At 43.1% G+C, this 27844-nt stretch overlaps 1 long non-coding RNA gene across 4 annotated transcripts in view; it reads left to right on the forward strand.

Annotated features, from left to right (window-relative positions):
- The window catches only part of LOC132252103 (uncharacterized), a 519299-nt gene that overhangs the window by 433536 nt on the left and 57919 nt on the right, over positions 1–27844 (forward strand). The window lies entirely within an intron of this gene.

The raw sequence follows: 27844 nt of genomic DNA on the forward strand, positions 1-27844 counted from the left end.
CCTGTATTCCTGCATTCCTGCCTACTGTATTCCTGCTGCCTCTGTTCTCACTGGACCCCATACTCCACCAGACACTGTACCCTTACTGCTGCCAGGCCCTGTACCATCCTTGCTGCTCATGTGGCTGTTGCTGTCACTACACTGTGGTGGCCACTGCAGTAGTCCTCATGCTCCAGGTTGGATCTAACCTGCAAGGAGCTTCACAGTCCAGATCTGGTCTGAATTCCCAGGTGAGTTTGATACCCCTGAGCTAAAACATGATTAACTTATTTGAAGAATATTTCCATTTGTTTTTATGATTAATCAAGGCTCTATAATGTGTATAGATAAGTCACTTTTCCCCTCTAATTAAATCCCAATATGCCAGGGAGGTAGACTATAGATACTCAAAACAAATAAACAACTGAAACATCTGAATAAGAGAAGAAGCATAAAATATTGACACCTACACCACTGCAAGTTGCTATTATTTATTTAGATAGTACCAGATAGCTACACAGGATTGAACAATGGGTAAGTGTGTTGAACAAGCTAGAGTCCCTGCCCCAGAGAGTTTACACTACATGCAGCCTAAGTAAGTATGTTACAGAATGAGCATCAAGAGAGATTTACAGCTTTTTATTATAGCACAGCGGGATAGAATATCACCAGATGCATGCTACAGAATTCTTTTTTTATTGCCACGTTGACTAAGAGTTGGGAGCCCATTGTTCTTCTAATAATCTCTCACTTCTAAATGGAACAATGTATTCTTTGAAGTTAATGTTAACCTCAGAATTGCCAAATGCACTGAATTTCACGAATCTCCCTGTCAGACCCTCTTCTTCTCTGCAAGACTTGTAAAGTTGACCTCAAAGAGCTGATTTATAGGCAGGGGGGGTTATGTTATCTGTAAAGTTTCTACAGTCTGGATTTCACTAATCCTGACTTCAGACTTCAAAGGCCAAGGATATTTTGGGCTCCCTAAGGTACTAATTTAATTGTGTAAGTATCTTTAAGGTGCAGTTTTTATTTTGGGTTTTTTTTTTCTTCAACTCAGAACACCTTTTTTTAGAGTGTTGAAATAGAGAGAAAATGCATTTTCATACACATATGCACACAGATTATGATTTATGATTACAGAAAACTTTAGTTTTGATAAAGTGAAATCTTAAAAAGTTATTTGAATTGGATATAGGCTTTTTAAATATCTCTTCCCCATTTCTCCTCTCTCAATCTTTTTTAGTAATTTCTGATCTTAGAATCCTAGGAAAATAGGACTAGAAGGGACCTCAGGAGATTATTAAATCTCACCTGTGCTCACAGCAGGATCACTTCTGTCTGAACTATCCCAGGGTGTTTATCTAATCTGTATATAAACACTTTCAGTACCAGAGATTCTGCACATGTAGACACATCCAGGTTGTAACTGCCAGAGCCAACCCTACAGGGGTGCGGGGCCTGGGGCAAATCAGCCTGTGCGGAGCCCCTTTAACATTGTGCAGGGCTGTGGGACTCCCACAAAGGCAGGGCATGGAAGTGCTGTAGTAATGGTGCCTGGGGCCAAGCAGATCCCACATTCCCCTGATGAGTTGCGAAGCCAGCAGTGTGCAGCGGGGGTGGGGGGTTGGTGAGTGGCCAGACACTTCTTCCATGGCTCAGGGCTGAGTCGCCAGTTCCATGCAGGCCTCATGGGAGGGGCTGCATACCACTCCATCCAGCTCCGCGCGGCTCTCCAAGAATGGGACCTGGGGCAGTCGCCCCAATTCACCCTACCCAAGGGATGGCTCTGGCAAATGCTCTGGGGTAAATTACTCTAGAGTAAACCCATCCTGAGCAGGCATCTACATGCATGGGGAAGCAGGAACAGATTTGTTGCTCATGGCAGCAGTGTGCCCCTGCTCCAGCCCTCTGCACAAGCCAGGGGGAGCTGTATACTGCACCTTCTGCTAGCCCAGGGCCTGGCAGGGAGTGCAGGGCCAGGAGACAGCTGTCTCCTGGCGGAGGCTAGGACATTTCTCCCTGCCCCTGGAGATGCCTGCTGCTGGGGTGGGCTACACCACTGGAGTCTGGGCAGGGACAATGTCTTATCTCCCAGGCTCAGCACCAGCTCTGAGGTCATGGAGCCAGGGCTGGGAGATAAGAATCTGTGAGCCCTGCTTCTGGGGTCATGGAGCTGTGGCTGGGAGATAAGGGCTGGGAGCTCCATGCTGCTGGGGCAGAGGGACATCGTCTTTCCTGGGGCTCCAGTGGTAGAGCCCGCCTGAGCAGCAGGCAGTTCCCTGGGGCAGGGAGCAATCTCCCACCCCCTGCTGCCTGGCTGACCAGGAGCACGTTTGCTCCTGGTCCACTCTCTACACGTGCCATATTGCACATTGATTACTCCCGAGTAAATTTGCTACTTGTATTTACAGGTGGCAAATTTACTCAGGATTAGAACAAATTATTGCACAGTAGTAAAATACCATGAATGAAGTCTTACTACTGCTGATAAGACTGGAAGAATCACTTTTCATTACTTTCCATACAAGACTCTTGTGAATAAATCCTAGATTGCTATTAGCTTGCTTTATTCATTTATTTATTTATTTGGAATAGTATTTTACTATCCATTCCTATTCACACTGGAAAGCACTATCAACCCCAGATTCTGTTCTGCAGTACTGAAACCCAGCCAGTTGTTTTCCAGTTTGCATTTATGCTTTTGATTGTTCCTTCCTAAATGGAGTACTTTGTACTAACCTAATTAGCTTCAATCTCAGTGAGCTCCTGGTTTGCTCAAATACCAAAACAAAAGACATCTACGGAACTAAATGCTACTTGTAGACCCATACTATGTTTATTCAGGTTGTATATGATATCCCTTTCCTTTACCCTTTTTCAGTCTCCTATGTTAAGATTGTATATTTTGGAGGCAAGTTCTAACTCTTACTCTCCGTAGGTGCATCTTCATGAGGTACTTAACTGTGCATTAGCATATTTTCCTGTGAAGTAAGCGCACGTGTCTACACATGCACATGCTTACTATGCGGTAAACCTCCCTAATCCCGAGTAAATTTGCTACCTGCAAATGCAACCAGCAAATTTCTCAAGATTAGTAATGGCTCAGTACCACTTATGCAGACACCTGACCAGGAGCAAAATCTTTTCCTGGTCAGTAGTCCACCAGGGGGTGGGAGATAGTTCCTGCCTGGGCTCCTGTGGAGGAGCCTGCCTGGCAGCAGGCAGCTCCCAGGGGGCAGGGAGCTATGTCCCCCTGCCCTGGCATCGGGGAGCTCCAAGCCCCCTACTCCCAGATCATGAAATGGGAGCTGGGGCTGGGAGATCCTTATTTCCTAACCCCTGCTCCACCATCATGATTGGTGGTAATTGGGAGTGGTGGGGCTGGGAGACCCTTATCTGGGGAAATAAGTATCTCCCAGCACCAGCTCCACAGTCATGGGAGCCTCTTCCCAGCCCAGTTTCTATGCCTCTGTTTTCTTGAACAGGGACTGGGATATCCCACCTACCAGAGGTAGGGACAATCTTGGAGATAGCTCTGTCAGGCCTTCAGTCAGTGCAGATGTAGTTAGGGATCTTCTGGAAGGGCTAGACGTTTTTAAATCTACAGGTCCAGGTGCCCTCCACCCAAAGATATTGAGGGAGCTGGCAGGGGTCATCGCGGAGCCCTTGGCCCAGCTGTATGTGCATTTGTGGTCATATGGCCAGGTGCCGGGGGATTGGAAACTGGCTAATGTGGTCCCAATTTTCAAGAAAGGGAGGAAGAAGGACCCAAGTAACTATAGGCCTATAAGCCTCACCTCAGTGCTCGGGAAGATCTTGGAGAGAATCATTAAGGAGCACATAAGTGGGGGGCCTGCAGGGGAGATCATGCTCAGGGGCAATCAGCACGGGTTCATCAAAAGCAGGTCCTGCCTGACCAACCTGATTGCCTTTTATGACTGCACCCACTGGGCCTCGAACATCTTGTCCCAGGCATTCCTTAGTTCGAGTGCTCACCGGTACTCGCTTTGCTGTTGCAGGTGGTCCTACAGGAGATCTTTACACGCACTGCAAGCTGCCCCTTTCTCGCCTGCCATGACTTTGAATCTTTCACGGTGGGTGGGGCTTCGTGCGGCGCGGTTGCCCTCGTTGAACCCCTGCTCCTTTGGTGTCTTCTGCGAGGCTCCACTTCCCCTGTGCCTTGCCCTTTACCCAGCCCGGCGGATTCCGGTTGCTTCTGTGGCCGACCTCGTGCTCCCCTGAACACCCCAAATAATGAGCCCACCGCTTGCTCTCTTGCTTTTCCTGTCTCCACTCAATCTTAACCCCTTCTGATGCAGGGAAACATAAAACACCCTTCTCTAATCAAAAGAAAAACTTAACGAAGCCTAAGAAAAACGTCACCCCACCACTACTGGGCTTCATTGTGGAGCACAGAAAGCCCCTCTACACCTCAGCTTGCTGACGAGGCCTCCTCTACATGGCCCAGCTCTGTGGCCCCACTCCACCTGCCCTGGTTTACAGCTGCTGTCTTTCCAGTTTCCTGCTGCCATGACCCTCTCTCTGGGTCTTTGAGACGCGTCGGCCCTCTCTCTGGGTTCTCCCGGAGCAGCTGTCCTCTCTCTGGGTTTTCCCAGCACTGCCGCCCTCTCTCTAGGTCTCCGCCTCACAGCTGCCCTCTCTCTGGGTCTTCCCAGACCAGCAGCCCTCTCTCTGGGTCTTCTTCTCGCAGCTTCCCTCTTTCTGAGTCTTCCCAGTGCAGCTGCTCTCCCTCTGTGTCTTCCCCTCGTAGCTGCCCTCTCTCTGGGTCTTCCCAGGTCCGTTCTCCTCCCTGTGCCCTGAGTCCTCTTACTGGCTCGCCTCCTGCCTTGCCTGTGGCTGGAACTCCTGCTCCGGGCTCTGACTCGCCGTCTGAACCGTCTGCCCCTCCTCAGCTAGTGTGCGCAGGCTCTTCTGGCGTCCCGCACCCCCAGCTGACCCCATTGGTCAGGCTCTCCTTTGGTATCTGCGTGCCCCCCACCCCCTCTCACCACCAGCCCTCTTATTTTTGCCAGTCGGTGATTGGGGCTGACATCATCCACTGGCCGCCGCTGAATAAAGGCGTGGTTAATGATTTGTGCGGGCTTTCCCTGTTGTCCTCACTCTTCCTCCCATCCTGCTGTGAGTAATTTTACTTTCACTTTTCTCGTTTCACCCCCAGCTCCTGGTCCTAGGGTTCCCTTTGTGGGCTTGGGAGTTTCCCCAGTTTGCCTCTCCCTGTGACAATGACCAAGTAACTAAATCCTTGGATGATGGTGTCGCTGTGGACGTCGTCTTTCTGGACTTTAAGAAGGCCTTTGGCACTGTCTCTCACCCCATCCTCATCAATAAATTAAGTGACTGTGGCATTGATGCCTACACAGTTGGATGGGTAAAAATTGGCTGATGGGGTGCACGCAGAGAGTAGCGGTGGATGGGTTGTACTCAACCTGGCAAGATGTGAGTAGTGGGGTCCCCCAGGGCTTGGTCCTCGGGCCCGCACTGTTTAACATCTTCATCAGCAACTTGGACAAGGGGGTGGAAAGCACGCTGTCCAAGTTTGCTGATGACACTAAGATGTGGGGCGAGGTGGACACTTGAAGGGAGAGAGAGACTGCAACTAGATTTAGACAGACTACAAAAGTGGGCAGATGAGAATAGGATGGGGTTCAATGTAGACTAATGAAGGGTGCTGCACCTTGGGAGAAGGAATCCACAGCATTCATACAGGCTGGGGAGTTCCCTTCTTGAAAGCACAAAGGCAGAACGGGATCTTGGAGTCATTATTGACTCTAAGATGAACATGCGCCACCAATGCCAGACTGCAGCCAGCAAGGCCAGCCATACTTTGTCATGCACGCAAAGGTGCATCTCAAGCCGGTCCAGAGAGGTGATACTCCCCCTCTATACAACTTTGGTCAGGCCACAGTTGGAGTACTGTGTCCAGTTCTGGGCACCGCACTTCAAAAGGGATGTGGCCAGCCTGGAGAGGGTTCAGAGGAGGACCACCTGCTTGGTGAGAGGGCAGCAGGACAGGCCGTATGAGGAGAGGCTGAGGGGGGACCTGGTGGCTGCCTACAAACTCATCAGGGGAGATCAACAGCAAATAGGCAGAGCCCTTTTCTCCCCAGCATCACTTGGGGTGACAAGGAACAATGGTCATAAGCTGATGGAGAATAGGTTTAGGTTAGAGATCAGAAGGCAATATTTTACAGTTAGGGTGGCCAAAATCTGGAGCCAACTTCCCAGGGAGGTGGTCCTGGCCCCTACCTTGGGCAAATTCAAGAGAAGGTTGGATGATCACCTGTCTGGGGACTTGTGAACCCAGCATTCATTACTGCCTGTGGCAGGGGGTCAGGCTAGATGATCTGTTCAGGTCCCTCCTGACCCTAGCTACTATGAAACTATGAAACTCTACTAGTGCAGAGCTGGGAGGGGAACATGCTGGGGAACTTGTTCCTTTCTCAGCTCTGCCCTCAGGGAGATGGGTGGGAAACAAGCCCCCCAGCCTGTTTCCCCACTAGCTCCAGGCTCATGGAGCTGCCTAGCCTCTGCCCAGTGTACAGGGTGGGGGCTGGGAACTGTCCTGGTTAAGGACAGGTGACAGCCCTGTGCCCTTATCAGGTGACTGAAGCACAGGACTTGGAAAGAGCTGCAGGGGAGGGGCAAGTCCCAACTCCCTGCCCTGATTTGCCAGTGGGACAGCTAGTCCTCTGCCCTTGATTGGGAAGCCAGGGCCAGGAGCTCCCTGCTGCCAGGGCAGGGGGACATTGTTCCTGTCCCAGCAGCAGACAGTCCCCTGGGGCTAGGAGACAGCTGTCTGCTGGCCCAGTGCTTCCTGCCAGCCCCTGGAGTTCCCCCCAGGTGCTGGCAGGGGCCCATTGCAGGGTTGCAGGAAACTTGGTACAAATTTCCAAGCAGCAAATCTCCTCCCTAATCCCTGCATGTGTAGATGCCTTCCCAAAAGAGCTTACTCCACATTAGTTTGCACCAGAGTAAACTTTGGTCAGATCAAATGCATGTGTAGATGCACCCCATCTCTATCAAGCCTGACACAATAGAGTTCCAATGTCTGCTGGGGCCTCTAATGACTACTGAAATACCAATAATGTTCATCCTAAGAGCCATAATCCTGATTTTCAACTGATCCTTGATGTATCATGAAAACAAGGCCAAAGTTAACTTCATGATATAATATCACCAAGAAAATGGGCAACTCCAAAGAGAAGTGAGTGCATCCACAGTCAGATCTGCCACTATGTCTGTTCAGTATGGCAGAGGTCTAAATGTAGATATCTGTATACAGTGCAAGCTTTCGTGGGCTAGAGCTCATTTCATCAGATGTAAAAGAGCATGCAAGAATCAATGTACAAGAAGAGAGAGATTTGAATACAAAGGGAGAGGAGAGAAGAAGAGTGGGAGGGAGGTAGTGCTGGGAGAAGCAAACAGCTGAGGGGCATCATGTCCAGGTGATGGCATATATGGCATTGGCAGACTTGCAAGTGAATGAACCTCAGATGTTATAATCTATGGATGGTCCGGCGATGATGTGGCCTGTATTAATATTGGGGCACAGAAGGCATCTGGGTTCACTGCAAAGCCTGGTGGCTTGGTGAGACCGGGAGTTAAGTAGCTTTTTGCTTGAGAGATGCCATTTGAGGTTATCGTGTGCTCTGTAATCCAGGACAGGTTTTTATTAGGGGTGTGCGAAATAGGCTGTATTCAATTCGGATTGGATTCAGCCCGAAATGGGGACAGTGATTCAATTCGTTGATTCGGATTGCTGTCTCAATTTGATTTGGCTGAATCTGAATCTGAAGATTCGATGCTGATTCAGAAAATCAGCAATTCAGCCGTAGACACAGCTTTAAATATTTTTTTCTAAGTACCTTGAGGTACCAGGTGTGGCTCATGAATACTGCAATGGTGAGGCAGATCGAGCATCCCGTAGAAACACAGGGCCACCCCTGCATGCTCGGCAATGAACCCAGAAGTGGATCAGAAGTATTTCCGTTCTACTTCTGGGTTGGCCTCTGAGCATGCTGCCGCCCCCCCCCCACCTCTCTGGCTTGGCGATCGGCCACGGGGGACCCCAGGTGCCCCCCCCAGACCCAGGAGGCACCAGTTGCTGAGCCGGGCAGTGGGGTTTCCTGTGCACTTCCCAGTGGACCCAGAAGTAGACTGGAAGTGCTTCTGGTCCACTTCCAGGTCTGCTGCCAAGCGCACTGGAGACCCCATTGTGCTCCTGTGTGATGCTCCATCCACCCCACCATCTCAGCATTCACCAGCCACCTGGTACCTTGAGGTATGTAGAAAAAACATTTAAAGCTGTGTCTATGTCCAAATCATTGAATCTCTCTGAATCGATTTGGAAAGATTAAAGGGTCTCCTGATTCAATACAAATTTGGAGATTTGGCCACCGAATCAGGCTGAATCTCTGCTGAATTGAATCAGCCCTAGTTTTACCCCTGATGACACATTGCTTTTGTTTCCATTTCATTTCTACCTTTGTCTACTGGTGAGTATTACCACCTCAGATAAAAGAACAGTTCCCAGTCATGTAACAGATGCACCATGCCACAGATCCGAGGCATTTGCTCTGCCATCACACACATGTTGCCACACAGCTTATATTCTGTAAGACCTTTATTACTGCGTGTGGAATGTCTCAATTCAGCTCTGTAGAGCACTCAGCCTAAACTGTGCAATGCAGAATTGCAAGCTTTACCAGCAGGTGCTAAGGTGGGACTGCAAGCAATGGAAATTCTCCCTCCAGGATCAGAAAAACCATGGGCAGTTGAGAATTCCTGAACCACCTTGGCAGAGGTTTTTGGTATTGTCAAATAAACCTCAGGAAATGAGGTTATCTTGACCAGACCCAAAATATGGAAAAATATAGCATTCAGCTATAAATTTCAATGTCGCCTAAATATGTGTGTACAAATGGAGAATTCATGTCCCTGAGGTCTGATTTATTCATTTTAGATTCTTATGTTACAGAGCAAATGACTCACAAGAGAAGATGAATATATGCATCCTTGATCAATGACAAACATTTTTGTTTCCTGAATGGGGCTACTTTGAAATTTTCAGATTGTAGTATTTTCAAATAATATAGAGAAAAATAGAAGTGGAAAAATGTCACACTAATAAGTTGAGTATCAGAAAAGAATGTGTTTATTTTGAATAATGTATTTGTTTGGAATTTCTTCTCTTACTCTTCATTCACGAATTCTTTGATTTGTTTTTTCTCTCTCATACTGACAGCTGTTTGTATCAAAGTTTCTCCATTTATCATTATTGTTCTTACCATAGGAGTTTTCTTTAGTTCTTTGCTCAGAAATGCACCTAGGGTACCAGGCTGGTCTGACAGAACTTGCAGGGATTTCTCTTGGTTTTTGTTTTGACTGGGGAATGTTTCTCATATATATTGTAGTTCTTTTATTAATGGAAGCAAACCTGTTTAGTCAGTACTGATCCTGCAGCCAGAAAGAAAGAGAGCTGAGGCTTGGCTGTTATCAGTGCATTTCATAAAAATGTATGCGTAGGGGGAGGGGATAGAAAACTAGATAAAATCATTGGGAGAGTGGGGGTTATGTAGGACAATGGCTTGAATAACAACACTCTGGGCTATAATTACTACTAGCCTAGGGATGGGGTATTCTGAGCTTTCATTCAGACATGTTGCACCTAAATTGCACAACACTTGCTGGCCTTTATTTACTGCCTTGAACTCGTTAAATTTCCCAAACTCTATAGTAATAATTCCAGTATGAAGAAACTGAAATTGTGGAAAATCACAGGGGTTATCTTAGATATTTATTTCCTATCGGTTGGATGGTGCTTTCATGTGTCATTTAGACAGCACCTCTTCAGTCAGTCTGAGTGTGTTATTTTAATAACTTAGATGTAGTTGAATACTTTTTAAGTAACCTGTGGCAACTAGTCCATAAAAACTTCAGAATTCAGTATTTAGGGAAGATGCAAAATAATAAAAAAATAAAAAAATAAATTGTTGGTATTGGTCTGTTTTTACCACATGAAGGTGTGTTATGTGGCTCAATGCAAGCATACATGCCACAGTAAAACCACTCCATCAATGCACTCACTGCCAGCAGAGAATTTTATTACTCATTTCAATACAACAGCAGAAAAACAATGGTCATTCCACTTCAAATTGTTCACCTAAATATTTTTTATATTAAGGTAACAATGTCTGAGCTGCGAGAGGTTCAGAGGCTTTATTTGAATGGTTATCCAAATGATCAGTCTCCAGGATAAGCAAAATTAGATTAGAATTTTCATGAGAAATATCTTCCTCCTTAGAGTTCTCCTATTTCTTGCTTAGTATTCTTTAGATAACCTCTGCAATTTGGAAACCCCCCAAGAAGAGCCTGTTTTGCAGTCCTTCCTATTTTGATACTATAGGGCTGCTTTTTTCAGGAATCAATTCATATTCAGAAAAAAAGATGAAAATACAAACAAACAAGGCTTATTAATATATTTTAAACCTTTAAAAAGTGTGTTTCCATTTGCTCTGAGATTGGTCAAACGTTCAAGTTTGTTCTTATTTTCTTCAAACCACTTTTCCCATCTTTGAAAGTGATTATTTTTTAAAGGGTTACAATTAAGGGGATGTTCCAGTTGTAAAGCAGTTCTTGTACATTTGCAGACAGCTCCTGGTATGTGTCAGAAATGAATGTATAGTTTGCAGCTTCATAAATTAGTTACATTGAACAATTTCCACCCCTGCAACTTGTGCTGTGAGGAATGCAGTGACAGATAGATTCTGTGCTGTGTTTGCCTATGAGATGATTTTCTTGAAGTCTCATAATGAGTTGTATTTGGCAGGATTAATGAGTATTATAATGGTAAATGGATGTTTGCAGCTCAGTTGTGTTCCATCACAGAGTAACATGGGGTTTCTGGTCCCTTGGAGGCCATAATTGGTGGCATTAATGCAGTTTTTAATTACACTTCTTGAAAAAATGAATTGGAACCAAAACAAAAGCTAAGTGATCATTTCTCTGTAGTGTTGTGTGGTATAAACACAGGACCATTGCTGTTGCTGATATCTATGTTTTGAATTAGGCTGACTGGAGATGAAATGTACAGGGTATTTTTGGTAACTTGAGTTGGGATTTTTTTACATAGTTAAATTACTTTTTAATTATAACATGGAGAAGGTGTTTTTCCCCCAGTGAAGTGGCTCAACGTGGTAGGTTGCTTGCTTAGTAAGGTCCATAGTTCTAAATTTAGTTTTCTAGCTGTGGTGAATTTCCTTAGGTAGTAACTTATCAAACACAGAGGATGAACTCTGACTCCTTCTCTCCTCCCCATAATACATAATGTAACAAGATTTTGGTTATTGCTAAATCAATAACACTATACTATATGTGATATGTTAGTTTTACTTGTGTTCTATATGACTTGTATTCTATGTTCCCTATAGAGCGTGCAATCTCTAAATCTTTTGTAAAGCAAGATAGTCCAGATATAAAATGTATAGATGTTTATAGATATATATCCCAGATAGAAAATATATAGATGCTTTTATTATCTATACATTTTCTATTGAGACTCTTGCCTTACAAAAGATTTAGAGAGAGCACACTCTATAGGGAACATAGAATACAAGCCATATAGAACACAAGTAGAACTAACACACACATGTATATCCATACACACACATGCACTATATGTCATGTAATATATACATGTAAAATGAAGCAATACACAGATAAAAGGAAGTAAAAAATATCTATGAATCTATGTCAGTCACTAGTTTTTCCATCATGTGACACTGAATTATAAAACTTATACCAGTTATAAAAGCTAGTTTCCTGATGTTTCTTTTAAAAATTCATCTTTATAATTTCTATAGTACATATCACCATAATATCTATTTCTTTTTTTTAAAGCAGTGTAATTACTGTTCCATTCTCCTGTAACTACAGATAAAGTACAATATAAAGCAGTAAGGCATTGGTTAATTAAATAGTTACAGGGTATTTATTTAACAGTTTATCTGCCTTCCTGCAGGGCTGTTTAACATTTGCTTCCAGCTCTGCTGCAGTATCATAGAATAGATAATGTAACTAGAATTGCCATTTCTAATGTGATACATTAAACTGGGATTAGCTCCTTATCCAAGGATCTCACTTTTATATCAGCATTGGTGAACATAGCAAACCCACTTGTGATTTCAGTAGTTTTCCATTAAACCTACTATAAATCAATAGAGATGTATCTAGTGTTTGTGTAGGGCCCTATTACTGTACTTCATATCCAAAGGAATAGAGCTTATAAGGCAGAAGTGTACATCTGAAGGAAAGGCTTCAAGATGAGTGTACAAGCAACTCTTTGTAATGAGACCATTTAAAATCTTGGACTCCTGATAAGGGAGCTACGTGAAATAGACCCATATGGTTATGTAAACCCCTTTCTGGGAGTGAGATCTTAACTAGTACATCTGCTTTTCTTATATTTAAAAAAAGGCAATGTAAATGGATACATATCTAGAGGGTAAAAGCAAACTATGGGGTAATGTGTTTCTGGAATAGGATTGGAAGACTGAGGGTCACCAAGGCAAGAATTACAAATATTAAGCAGGGACTTCAGTTTCCCATTCAACTGTGAACAAAAAGAACTGCCAAGTGTTTATTACAACTGATTATGCTATCTCTCCTGAGCAATATTATTTTATCAATCAGATCTCAATAGTACTCTTCAAAAAAAGAACTGCTTAATGTAGAGGTGATGGAAATGTAGCCCATGGGCCAAATCTGGCCAGTAGAGCCTTGTAATCTTGCCCAAGAAGCTCCCCATGGATGCATGATGGAGAGAACTCCCCAGTGGGCACGATCTGGCGTGACTAGGAAGATTGTGGCACCTGGGCTGCAGAGCCACCTGGGGGAGGGAAGCAGAGTGCCAGGGAATGGCGGCTGCTTGCTCTGCTACTCTTTGAGGGGCTCAGCCCTGCACCACAGCTCTCACTGCAGCCCGGTGCACAGGAGGCACTTCACCGGGCAGTACAGGGTAAGCAGTGGCGAGAAGATCCCCACGTGTCTCCTCCACTCTCTAGAGTGCCTCAGGGAACAGGGCCACAGGGAACTCACAGGGTGAGTGGCAAAGATTCATATTTCAGTAATAATATGAGCACTTTGCACTCCTATTGTTAAAAGTCCCTTGATATATCCAGTCTTACAGTTAAAGTGTACCTAGAAATGATGATTAATTAGTGAATTACATCTTCATTCTTTCCTTCACATTTACATTTTGTATTTAAAATGCCTTTGTTTGCATTCTTTTATAGAAAAACCACATAGGATTATTCCTGATAATATCATGTCTTTCTTGGTAGTCTATGGTAATACTATATTTTGCTTTCTCACATAGATTGTACCATGAACCTGTGAAAATATAGATGTTACTTTTTTAAACAGTGGTTCCAGGAAGATCCTGGTAGAAATATAGCCACATACTCCAATAAAACCCTAAACTTTTAAGTCTGGTTAATGTCTCCCAAGCCAGATAAATTGATGCTTATGCCTATGCTCCCATTCTCCAGAAGACTATACCAGAGACTGTTAACTCATACGGTTAGTTAATCTAAGCATGCTTATATAGGAATGCTTTGCAAGTACAGACAATCAAAAAACCTGAGGCTGAATTGATTCAGTTTTTGCAGGTTAGTCTAAGCTGCAAAGATTGAACCAATACACAAATGAACAGATGTTCACTTTTGATTCAGGAAGTGCAGCCACATGCCTGCAGTTGCTCAAGCCAGAAAACAGGGGGTGCTATAGAACGGCTCACTAGCACATAGCCAGCATGGGCTTTGTGTTCACTTCCTCTTCCTGCTGCCCTCGAGGTGTCCGAGATTTGCAGTCCACAATCACAGCAGCAGGACTCTGTAAGGTTGCTCATTACTTCCTCTTCCTGCTTCCAGGTGCCTCTGGGATTTGTAGTCCACAGTTGCAGCCAGCAGTAAGTAAGCCGGCAGGGCAGGGCAGCTCTGTACTTAGGGGAAGGGGAGTTTAAACCCTGGCCCCACACCCCAGCTTGCGTTTGCCTGGGGGGCCAGTGAGCCAGCCAGTGAGCCAGCCCTCAGTGCTTCAACTAGGGAGCAGAGGGGCGGGGCCAGCCCTGCTCTCTGGAGCTCAGTCCAGGGCTGAAAAACATAGTTTCATAGATGTTAGGGTTGGACGGGACCTATTAGATCATCAAGTCTGACCCCCTGCCCTGGGCAGGAATGAGTGCTGGGATCAGATGGCCCCAGCCAGCTGTCTGTCCAATCTCCTTTTAAATACCTCCAAGGAAGTGGACAGCACCACCTCCCTTGGAAGCTTATTCCATATTTTGGCAACCCTCACTGTAAAGATTTTTTTCCTGATGTCCAATCTGAATTTGCTCTCTTCCAGTTTGTGGCCATTATTGCTAGTTACCCCGACAGACACCCTGGTAAACATTGTATCCCCTATTTCTTGCTGTCATCCCTCCTCCCCCCGATGAGTTTGTAGACGGCCATGAGATCACCCCTCAGCCTCCTCTTGCAGAGGCTGAAAAGGTTCAGGTCTCCCAATCGGTCCACATAGGGTTTTTTCTGTAGGCCTTTAACCAGACGAGTGGCCTTCCTCTGAACCCTCTCCAGGCCATCTACATCCCTTCTGAAGTGCAGCGCCCAAAACTGGATGCAGTACTCCAGCTGCGGTCTGACCGATGCTGCATAGAGGGATGCTGGATAGAGACATGTTGGGATGCTGGGGGGACTCTGATTTAACTTGAACCAGGAAGGAGTCTGGGACAGAAGTTTCATAAACTGGTGTGACCCAAATCAGTTAAGTCTGATACTGCATTCAATCAGATTTATCCTAAACCAGTTTCAGCCATTTTTAAAATGGTTTATATACACTGAACTTCTGTTTAAACCAGTTTCTGATCACTTAAACTGGTTTATGTGTAACTTCTGTCCTTAGCCTGAAAGTCTGTACTTGGCCCTAGAGTAAAACTCCATCCTTTATAGATCACCTTGTGAACTAGGGATGCAGAATGCCCATGAGCTGGGTAAGGGCCATTAAAATAAGCTAGAAACAACATACAAATAGTGGAAACACATAGGGTTTCTGTTTAACAGCGTATATCTTCTTTTGCTTCTGTAAATTTAAAATGATAATGGTTTTATATAGTATTTTCTACTACTGCAAATACTATAATAAAAATGCAACTATTACTTATATTTATAACTTAATATTTATACTGGAGTAGGGCCTAAATATCTCAATGAGCTTGGGACCCCATCTAGACAAACATATAATACATTCCAATTCCTGCCCAAAGCAGATCAAAGTCTAAAAGATTTCTGGGATTTAGTGTTATCAGTAGCTCAATGATAACAATAACCATGTACAATTCAGGCTAATCTGCTGTCCAAAAATTGGGTCTTCCTAGGATTTATCTGCAGATATCCTCCTATTCTACATCTCAGTTCTGTCTGCCTTCCCAAAGGCTATTTGCTCTTGTGTTACTGCCTAGGTAGAGCTAACTGGCCACATCCACCTTAGTCACCAGGAACCAGCCAGCAGCCTCTTCTCAGGGTTCTTCTAAAGTCCATTAAAAATACGTCAATGGAAAAATCTTTCCGTTCTTTTACTGTTAATGCTTAAAGAAAATAAGGTATTCTGTGTTATAAAACTGATCTGATCGATTATAAAAAAACAGACAGCCATGGGTCTTAATATTTAATTTACCAGAGGTAAAAAAAAAATAGTTAAAGGGGATGCCAGCTAGCTAAATAAAAACACAGTCCAGCTGTCAGGATCTTCTACAGGAGTTAATTCATTCCAGACCCGATTAACTTTGAAAATGAAAAAGTTGCTTCTCTAGTCATGGAGGATGGTTTGTAGGTCCCCATAAATCAGAGAGAGAGCTGCTGAGGGTAGAGAGGCTTATGTATATGAAGTCTCTACCTCACAAGGTTTATACCTGCTTATCAAAATTAAAAAAAATTCTAAAGTTGAAAAAGTCAGTTGAGTGTAAAAACAAAATATGTGATCTTTTGTGGTGTGGATAAACAGCATCTCTGTGAAAGAAAAAGTGTTTGATAAGTTGAAAGAAAAAATGAAAAATTATACCTGGCATTCAAAAGGGGGCTACATAAGAGATTTTTTAAGATTATAATGCAACATTAGGGGGTTTACAAAAGACCTCTCTTTAATTACCAATGCCCTAGTGTGTCTGTTCAGCACAGTTTTACTATGCATAATGGAGTCAAATCTTCCACACATTTTTTTCAGTGAGTTGATTCCATTGTGTATCTTTAAGTAAAATCAACTGCACATTTTTTACAGTGGGCTGAATCTGTGTGGTCTTTACTCTCTCATAAGGAAATAAGTCTCACATAATTTTAGTAGAGCAGACTATGTAGAACCAGTTGCCTCCCATTTGCATTAACAAATGCTTGTTTGTTTTATCCAGTGCCTTTTGCACGTTTAGCATATATTAAACTATATGTCAGCCATATTACAATGTTCTCCTCATATACATGTATCACAGATATAAATCCTTTATACTGTTGCTATGAACTCACTTATAAATATCCATTGAAAATGTCCATTTAAATGATGGTAATGACAGTGTAGTCTAATATGCAAGAAGATTTTGTTATCTTATTTTGTGTGTATTTTATTAATAAGATGTTGATATAAAATATAAGGATATTTCACCTCTGTAAATTTGTATCTGCAATTTGTTCTTCTCACTGCACAAATGTATTTAGGATGCCACTCAGTAGTCCTGATTGAATATTTATTTAAACAAATATCAGTATTACCCAACTAGCTGGAAAATCCATGAGTTTGGTTTTGATAGCAGAGCATTTCTCAACAATTTATGTGTGCATGCAAATTTTGGTGCTTTGGATATAGGCTAAAGTATTTGCTTTATATGTATTATTTTGTTTGAATACAAGAAAGCTGGTTTGATTTGTATGTTTCCCTCTTATAGAATTGTTCCAAGGCTCTGTCAGAGATCACGTAGAGTAATTTTTCCCATCAATCTTTGCTGTGCAGCCATGCACGAATGCAGTAGGAAAAAGGGGGCAGAAATCAAATCACTTAATTGCAGCATTTTTCATCTACATCTTTTGTTTTATGGTGGTAAAGGCCCCGAAGTAGCCTACCATGATTCATGGCTGTCACTGCTGCCGTTAGCAGTTCAATCTTTCATTCTAGGCATTTTGGTACTGAAAGTACCTACACAATTACTTTGATGAATATGACTTGTTTGTTTTTTCCCCATTTTTAGCAGAGAGTGGTTGTGCTTAATACAGACATTTAAATAAGATAGTATTCGTGCCTACTGCATCTGCACTGTATGTTAAAAGTTGTGCATCGGGTTTAACAATAATGTTATTTTACCCGAAGAATTTAAGTTCACTAAAGTTCCTAGATTTTTTTAACTTCCAATTATTGTGGTTATATAACAGAATATCTTAAAGTAAGCTCCACTTTACACAAAAGGAATAGCTCACCCCTAAAGATCTGAGGGTGTGATAATTTCCTTTCAGTGCTCAGTATTTTTATGTTTTTAAAAGAAAGTCCTTTTGTGAGCATGCCATGGCAAAGCTGGCAAATCAGTGAGCATATAGCTAACTATAAACTTATAATGGCGGGGTATTTTTATAAATATATGCATGCATCATAGAAAGCAATGAAACAATATTTGCATATTAGAAGAAATATCAGTGATGGCAGCAGGGGTTTGGAGACTGTCTAAATGAGCAAGATTTTCAAAAATTGTTATTTTATCAACAGTGCACTGTCAGCACAAAATGCACACTCTTTCAGAGGAGACAAGAATAAGCATATCATTCAATTTCTTCATTAGTGCACCTGGTACTAAGCTGCTACAATCAGTCGTAGCATGACACTCTACACCATATTCACATGGAAATCCATTGAAAACATAGAATCTTATTTTACTGTCCTGGTCATTTTTCAATAAATAATGGGAGTAGTTTGCATGGTAAAGTAGATCTCTGTCTGGATTTTAAAATTAAGGGAACATGATGTTCACTGAATACTATAGTTTTAATTCACTGTTGCTTTTGTAGACCAGTCTTGTACTTGAAACTCAGGTCTGTATTATGTTGGAGCTCATCTTCATTCATTTCTTTGTTTGCTTTTGACGGCAAGCTCTAGATATATACTCTATGTATAAACATAGTCATGGCTAATGACTGTATAGGCAACTAGAAGGTAGAATGTGCCTGTTATCATTGTGCTGTAATAACAATGTTCAATGCAGTTGTCAGTGTAGCATTGTGATAGAAAAACTACTGAATGCTTTATTTTTTTTGTTAAGGCCAGTATTAAACACACAGGGCAAAATTCTGTTTTATCTAGTGGGCAACCAATGTGCACTTTGAGACTTATTCTGAGTTACCCAACTAAAGCCCTTCCAGGCACCTAAGTGTATCTGTTGCAGGAATAGGGAGATATCTGCATATCTGCAACGAGTGATCCTGTTCCAAACTGGGGACACTTACGTGCTCAGAACAGATAATAGAATCACTCCTACAGTTTTCTGCAGGGGGTAACTCAGAATTAGTCTCAAGCTGCATTTTGGTCATCTACTACATGAAAAGAATTCTGCCCAGTCTCAAAAACCTCTTAAACTAAGCCTGAAAATATAATTGCAGTTCATAAAAAATAACTCCAAGCATTAAAACCTCCTACCCAAATTTAAAATTATAAAGTGAATTTATCTTCAGCGGAGTTGGGATTCACACATTGGCCATTGTGGCTACATTAAATATCAAGCACCAAAAGTCCAGCAGTCAAACAGAAGTGAATTGAAAGATCCTTCTCTTTAGATAACTTTGAACAAGGGGAAAAGGCGAAGAGAAAGGTTTCCCCTACTTAGGGCCTGATCCAGTGAACTCTTACACGTATTCTTAGCTCCGTTACCATGAGTAAGTCTGTTGATGTCTGTTGTTCCGTCACGTAATAAAATTAAGAATCTGTCCTAAGTATTCACAGGATTAGGGCCTAGATATTAACCACTCAGATCTTGTGTAAAGATTAGATCCTGCAACCTGAACTACAGAGGCAGATACAGGATTTTGTAAAGAGGGTGCTAGAGCAGCAGCTGGCACTGCAGGGGTAGATGCACTTTCTCTCCTACGCCACCCAGACCCTCACCTCCTAGCCCCCTTCATACCACAGGAGCAGCAGCAAAGGGGGTCATGTGTGGGCACCAATACCCCCTCCAGCCATTATTCCCTGCCCCAGAGACTCTATTCACCATGACAGCAGCAGGAGTGTGATGGGGGAAGTGATGACTGCCCAGGAGCCCATGGGCTGCCAAACCTCTTGTGGGCTGAATGCAGCCTACAGGGTGCCAGTTAGACAGCCCGCTATAAGGAAGTGTGAAGCAAAGCTCCCTCACATCTCCCTGTGGGAACTAGTCTAACTTGTATAAAATGCTTAAATAGTCAGAAATAGAATCACTCTCTAGGATACTCCCCTGGGTTTGTCTCTGCTCCAGTAAATGTCTGATTATTTATAGTGTAGCAGTGTGTAAGGAAACAATGAAAGGAGACCACCGCAACATATCCAATAAAACTTAAGGTACCTTCTGGAAATCTGGGTTCAAAACTACTTAGGAAAGAATGGGATGCCATATGGTTATTTCATGGAGGAGGTAACCACTGAGCTTTTATATTCAAGGCTACCACCAACAATATACAGAGAATTTGTTTTCCCCAGGCATAATCCATTCAGGAATAGCTTCAAGGAACAGGAACCACAAATTTTCTATTTTTCCCCCCCAAAAAATTTTCTCGTAGCTTTACTTATGGCTACCTTTATAATCAATGGCATTCATTACATGCCTAAAGATAGGCACCTGACTATGAACCATTCTGAATCAGGGCCTTTGATAGTTTTAATTTACCACAATGATTTACTATCAATTTATATAATCTAACATAATTAATGAATAGATACAAAATAACTCGCTATGAAGATTCTTAGAACAGAAGGATGATAACCCACTGAATAAGACTGATTGATTAATTAATTATATAACAAAAAGCATGAGCCTGCCATCTACCCACACATGCATTGGTTAAGCTTCTTTAAAAAATACACAAAAGACAAAACCTGAGTATATATTTGGGGTGCAGGGTAGGAAACATAGGAAAGAAATGTATTGCATGCTTTATTTAATTTACTTAACCTTATAAAAGAAGTATTCATTGTACTGCACTATATAATGCAAGCAAAGAAAGAATTAACATACTTATGGCCTTGCTGCATGGTAATCTTGGGCATCTCCTAGAACTCTTAACATCTGGATTGTCTGCACATTAATACCTGAAACTAGTTTTAAGCCTTCATTAAGCAGCTCAAAGATGCAGCACTTCAAGGCAAGATTCTTTCTGATCCCTGTTACCCAGCTCCTGTTGCTTTAAGGTGTAGCCACTCTAGGCTAGACCTTAGTGTAAACCCTCAAACTGTCCACCTCCTCCACTGGCCCACATTGGACCCATTATCTTTCCCCCACCCTCCCCAGCACCCCGAATCTCTGGTCACTGTCCACCCAACCCCTTACTTGTGGTTACCTGCACTGTCCTGAGGGAGCAGGTAAGGAAGTGTTAACCTGCCTGCTTGGTCACCACTGCTTCTTCCGCTCTCTGGGCAGGCTCAGTCTGGAGAAGAACATTAGTAGCAGGGGCACCAGCCAGGCAGGCAGGTTAACCCTTCCCTGCTTGCTTCCTCAAGACAGCCTGGGCAGCCAGGAGTAAATGATTCTTACCTTTCAGTCCTCCAGCTGCTGGCCTGAATGTGTGATTGCTCCAAACTCCAACTAGCACTAATGCAAACTAGCATCAAGATTTGTACTGCTCACAGTATAAGATATAACAAGGCCTTTTGACAGCGATCCATCACACCTGCACATGTATAACTTGACTCATACAAGTAACCCTCTTGGAAACCAGTGGGCCCATTCACCAGAGGCGAGTTAGGCTTGTGAACAAGAGTATGTTGGCATTGTAGCCACAAGCAGCAGCACAAGCTCAGCACAAGCCAATCTACCACTCTTCCTAGCAGATATAGTTTAACTCTAGAATTTGAGTCTTAGCAATAGTAGGTATGGGCAGGGGGAGAGAAATCGGCCAATACCCATGACATGAGACACTATACATGATTTCAAGAGCCGGAAGCAATCTAGTGGCTTTAGGATGGCACTGAAGGTAACCTAATACGCTTAGGCACACAGCTGCCCTAATGCAGTTCTGCTGCTTTCTGTTCAAGAGGTAACGTGCAGAGCTTAGTTCAGTCTACACAGTGCCTCCTGGGTTGATGCACAGCAGTACTGTGCAGTTACCTAAGATGGCTCTGTGCATGCTACCTCCCAAACAGGTGGCACTTTAACTGTTAGCTCTGTACTATACCCACACTCTCTAGAATCACAATGCATGGCAGCATTTCTGATTATAGCCAAACTACTACCAGTTCAGGGGGTCTAACACTGTGTGCACTATATCCAACACCTTCTTTACAAAAGAAATCTCTGCCTCTATCCCTAGACTTACAGGATGTTTTTTAAAGTATTTAAATATAGAGTGGGGCCTAGTGAGGTTTTTGAAAGCATACCTCCTAATTCTCATTGATTTTAATGTTTTTAGTTATGTTTGAAATTCCTACCAGGGACATCTCTGTGTGCCTAAATAACCTATTTCAGGGTAAGGATATTACATTTTATTATAACTAATGGCTAAAATAATTTATACCATTCTGTATGTATGTATGTATGCATGTATGTTTGTATGTATCTGTAAATACATTGTGTTATAGTTCTATGTACAGATTATGTAAATATTAACTTTTTTCTTAGAATGATATTTTTATTTATTAGGCTAATTAAAAACTTCTGGTGTTTTATAATAGTTTTTTTAATGGAGAATATTTTTGTACTTTATGAATAATGTTGTGAATGTTCATTTCCTGTATTCAGCTTGGATAATGACCCCAAATACTAGTTATGGAGTGCACTTTGTTTGCTGTGGGAATCAAGCATATTATGTCCTTCTAAGCATACTATCTTCCTTTTATTTCTTGAGTCTGGATCATGGCCCAGTACGCTATGTCTCTGAACCCAGAAGCATGAATGCCTCATGCCTCCTTTGGCTGGGCGGGAGCACGGTGACCGCCCACAGGTGGCAGCACCAGTGTCGGCAGCGGGGGCATGTTAGCAGCAAGTGGGGACCACCCGCAGGCGGCTGCAATGGTGTTGGTGGGAGGTGGTGATCAGTGACTACCCACAGACGCTGGCAGCATCAGTGGCAGGGGTGGGGAGTGGCGAGTGCGATTGCCTGCAGACGCCACCATTGGCTGTGGCTAATCTCAGTGGGGGCACGGCCAATCCTGTCTGCGGTCCCTTCCTCAAACAGTGAAAGTACAGCAATTCTGCTGCATTTTGCACCCTCCGTGGAATACCTGTGGTCAGGGAGGCAGGGTGCAAATTAGGGAAGCTTGGGGAGCTGAGCCCCTGCATAAGAGATGAGAGCCCCCCCCCCCCCCATAAGATTTGGAAATCATAACTGGTGGTGGTGCGGGGGGGTGGTCTCTAATCAGATTGCTCCTTTAGGTGGACTAAGGCTCCTTAGATGGACTAAGTGAATGAACTGGTTTAATTTTTTTTGCAGAGCCCCCCTCCCAAGTCAAAGTGTAATTTGAACTGCATGGAGGGACCAAGAAATTTCAACCATAGTCGAGGACTCATCATTTGTTAACTAAGAGAATAACACCCTCTAAAATCACAGAAGCCTTAGATATAAAGTAAGCTCATATTCTACTCAAATGGTGCAGTAAGCCAAAGCATGTGGGCTGCTTTGTGAAACAGATGGATAAAAAATGTGCTTAAGAGAGGGGATGGTAGCTTTGATTTTGGAAAAGGGGAGTTGGCAGAATGCCTATGGTAGTAACACTAGCGTGCAGTGAAATGCTTGATAATTCCAGAGCAAGTTATTTTACCATGGCTTACAACCTGTTTAATGCTGGAGAGAAAGCTTGTAACTGTTTTGCCTTCTCATCAGTATGTGATATGGAATAATCATAGTGGTTACCTAACAGTGATGAAAAGCTTCAGTAGCAAGGAGAAAGAGACTGCAAATCTGATTGAATGTAGGCATTTCAGGTTTGAAAATATGTGCTACCTACTAAAATGAGCTATCGACTAATTCTGAAAGAAATGTTATATGGGCTTAATGTTCATCTTCATCCACACTATAATGAGAAGGATTAGACTGGCTTCCATATGTGGAATATTTATTTCAGCAATACAGGAAAATGTATTTCCCTAATATTTTTTCAGTATGCACAAGGCCTTAAATTTTACAGATGTGATTAATGTTTTAATTTGCTGTTCTAGTTGGATACAAGTTTACCATACAATATAAATTACTTACAAAGAAATTTGCTTATATGGAGTTTAATTCATATGCTGTTTAACCACCGTGTGTGGCAAAGCTGTGCCTCTCAATAAGGCCAAGCAGTTGCGCAATTGATTTGCAAGATAAAACCAATCAGGTTACAGAAAGCATTTCTTAAAAACCTAGATCAGAGCATTTACGAAGCAAACATGCTATAATTAGTGTTTATTTTAGCATGAATGGGTAAACAGGATATTAATTGTAAGTTGTGAATTGAATCCCTGACACGATTTTTAGTGGCCAATATTTAAAAATTTATTTATGTTGTCAATTATGTACTTGTTTATAGATTTCATTTGCATAACAAAGGGAAGTCAATTAAACTTATTTCTTAGCTAGTGTAATTCAGCATTGAACTCAATGGAATTACATCAAGGTGTATATGTTGAGAATTTGACCATTAATTGTAACAGTAATAAAAAGGAACAGAATGCTGTTTCAGGATTGGCTTTATTTCCTTTCTAAAGAACAGCTGAAAGTGGTACTTTCCTGGGAATATATAAACTAACGCTAATTCTTCAGTGCATATAAATGATGATAAAGGTGTGTTTTCTGGCCAAAGGAGGACCCCAATGTTGTGTTTTAATATAATTCTCTTACCTCTTCACTTAGCTAGCGTGCAGCAACCAGTTTTTTTAGATGTTATATATTCATGGAATAAGAAATTCCTTATGTTCAGGGTAAAGATATTTTCTGACTCCAGAACAAAGATGGTAGTAAAAATAACACAGTGCTTAAGGCATTGACATTAAAGGGAGGTTTACATTTATTTTATTGGGTGTAGGTCTTTTTTTACTTGATATGAACTTCCATAGTAAAATATGCAGCTCCAAAAACTGGCACAAGAAGCATGGGGGAGTTCCCACTTTTATACAGAAAATCATAAAGGCAGGGTCACAAGACAGTGGGCCAAAGGAAGAGAACGGATAAAAGGTAAAGAAACATCAACACTGTGGTAACATATACTCAGCACCTTATTTCCACCCCCACACCTCCACGTGTCCCCAAACAAGTCTTTAGTCCCTAGAGCACTTAAACAGCAGTCTGCAGCTGCCCCCAAGTCTGAGTCCAGCTCCTTCAGTTCACAGTCCTGGCTGACGGAGCCAGTGTGAACTCCAGCTCCATTGTGAACTCCTTTGCATAGGGCTGACCAGGTTCCACGTGCATGCTGCTTTCTCTTCCCCTTACTCCAGCTTCAAGCTTCTTCCTTTTTCCCTTGCCCCCCAGCCCCTGGGGGTTTCTGGGAGTTGCAATCCAAATTAACAGACATCACAGTTCTGCAGACTGCCCCCTGTTTCCTCCTGCTGTAACAAGCATTACATTCACATTACGTCACCCACCTTTTCAACTGGATGCAACCCCACATCCAACTAAAGTGCTGCTTATATTTACCATGTAGTTCCTAGACCACCTGGGAAGTCTTCACATTTGTTGTGGTCTACCTGATGATTCAAAGGTGTAGACCCTCACTGGCTCTCGTAAGGTTTGGGTATCCCCAGTTGTACCCAGCCTTCATCCTACCCCGAGTACTTGTTTGTCCTCACTTTCTTAATTTTCATTGGGCCATGGATCCCACCTTACATTTCTTGATCCAGAAGCAGCCTCTGGCAGCACCCTATTTGACCTATTGGGGGCTGTATTGGTGAGGGTTCTGTTGTGAAGCCTCTGCCAACGTCTTGGCTGCTGATGGACAGGCCTCCCTAGCTCTTTTGTCAGGTCAGGGTTTTTGTCCTGTGAACACATAGGGTTTCATCCTATTATAGTGTACTACAAATGTTTTGGGTGCATCCACATGAGAAGTTTACTGCAGAGCGGCCTAATTAGCTCTTCAGTGAAGTCTTTGCATCTATACGTGTGGCTGTATTAGGCTGCAGTAAACTAATACACTCCACCGTAGGATAGTACTTGTATCCTTTAGAGGAGCTGGCTGGGGCATGAGGGTGCTCCACTGCAGGGGCTAGCTGGAAGGTGTTCCCCACAGTGAAGCACCCTCATACCCCAGACAGCCCCATCAGTGTCTACACACGCATTGCTGCACAGTAAATAATTCTGACAGTAAATAATTCTGCCATAGGATAGTACTTGTATTTACAAATACTATCCTATGGCAGAATTATTTACTGCGTAGCAATGCACGTGTAAACACTGACAGGGCTGTCTGGGGTATGAGGGTGCTTTAGTGTAGGGGATGCTTTCCAGCTCTCGTGCCCCAGCCAGCTCTTCTGTAGTACATTGGGCTGGGTCAGAGCAGCCCCAGGCTGGCAGCCCCAGGCTCCATGCCAGCCCCAGGCTCCATGCCAGCTAGGGCTGCTGAGACCCAGCTCAACATGCCGCAGTCCCAGATGCATGTGAAAACACTGCACCTGGGAGTAATAAACTCCAGTGTAATATGAACTTAGATATCTTGCCGTCTTTGTAACATAAAGTGTTGTTTGGATGGGAGATTTGCCTGCCTGTTGATGTTATCTCTGGAATAAATATACCAGAAAAATATAACAATCCACTTGAATATATGTTGTATATCCCATAAATTACTTCACACTGCTCCAGTAAGGCATGATGACATAAGGGAATATCTCATCCTACTCCGTCTGATTGTCTTTGATCAGGGAGTACAGCATGTCAACCAGAGTGTGGTTCAATCGTTCTACTAATCCATCAGATTGGGGGATGATATGGTGTCATGCTTGTTTTGTTGATTTCCAAAAGGTCACATACACGATGAAATAGTTGAAATTCAAAATGTATTCCCTGGTCAGTGTGTAGGGATCAAGGTACACCATGGTAGGACACACATCTCCCAACAAACACCTTTGCCACAGTCTGAACCTCCTGAACAGGGAGAGGGTATGCTTCTGACCACCTGGAAAAAGTAAACCATTAGTAAAACATACTTGTTTCCACATGGTGTAGTGGGCAGGGGACCCAAGATATCTGTTGCTATCCTTTCCAGGAGTTGTCTAGCCTGTGTGGAGACCATGGGGACCCTAGGATTACTCTTCATTCTTTTTTGGGTACCACAGACCTTGCATGACCTACACTAGTCATTAACAGTTTTTCTCCAGAACCAGAAATACTGATACTAGACCTTATGAGGGATGTTTTCCATGCCCAAATGTCCCCCAGTATTGGAATCATGCAAAGCTTGCAGAATTGTTGGTATTTCCTTCTCTGGTACCATTATTTGAAGAAGCTTGGGTCTCTGGTATGGCCTGTCACAATAATATCATCTAGGTTCACCAAGTAAGATGTCCCTTGCAAATCCACTAACATAATATCAGACTCTGAAATGTGCTAGGAGCATTACATAAACCAAAAGACAACAGTAAACTCAAAAAGTCCCTTCTTTGTGTAGAAAACTATTTTATTTTTGTCCTCTGGGTGCACTTCCATCTGTCAGTAACCACTAGCCAGATCAAGGGTGAAGCTTTGGCCAGGAGGTCTAGCGTGGCATAAATTTGAGGTAGGTCATCAGCAACTTTATTCAGTCTACGATGATCCACACAGACCCATATACCTCTCCCTTTCTTCTGCAATACCACAGGGACAGCCCATGGGCTGACAGAGAGCTTGATGATGCCTTGTTCCTCTATCTATTGCAGCTGCTGATAAACTCCTGCTGGAAATGGATGGGTACTCCTCGAGGCCCCTGTTTGACATTGCTAATATTAATCTGGTGCTTTGTTAAGCTTATACAAGCACATGCCCTAGGTTGTGGGCTCTAAGGTTGAGTACATTTGCATACTCCATTAGGACTTCTTGCACTGCCCTCACTTGCTCAGGCTGCAGGCCACAGGCTACGATGACTTAACTGGAGCTCATGTTCCAATTTTCCTGCATTCCATTGAAGGATATCACCTGGTTCTCTAAGATTTTGGCTTTAGTCTGAGCTCAGTACTCTTACAGCAACCAATCTCCCTGATCCAGGTCCTCTTGCAGGACAGCCATAACCATCTCAAACACCTCAATTATGGTACTCTGATATGCAACTTGTGGTTCCGTTGATGTGTTAGTAACATGCACTGGAATTTTACCCCTGTGGTTCTTACCCATTACAGTTCCCACTAGGAATCTGAATTCATCAGTGAACTTCAGTTCAGATAAGCCCTCCTCATCTTCATGGCACCATCTCTTCAGTTTGCCAGTGATCATCATCTCACTTATATGGGGTATTGTTAAATTCTTCTCTACTATCACATTACATGCCCTTACTTGGCCATCTGTGATATACAAGGAGAAACACCTCCCCAGAAAGGAACTTGAACAATCTGCAAAATTCATAGTGACCTGATAATATTTTAGGATGCATAACAAGGCATCTTGTTTGGAAGCTGTAGGCCTTGAAAGTTTATGGTTGTACTCCA

The sequence above is a fragment of the Alligator mississippiensis genome, chromosome 1, assembly GCF_030867095.1.
Source record: "Alligator mississippiensis isolate rAllMis1 chromosome 1, rAllMis1, whole genome shotgun sequence".
Lineage (NCBI taxonomy): Eukaryota > Metazoa > Chordata > Crocodylia > Alligatoridae > Alligator > Alligator mississippiensis.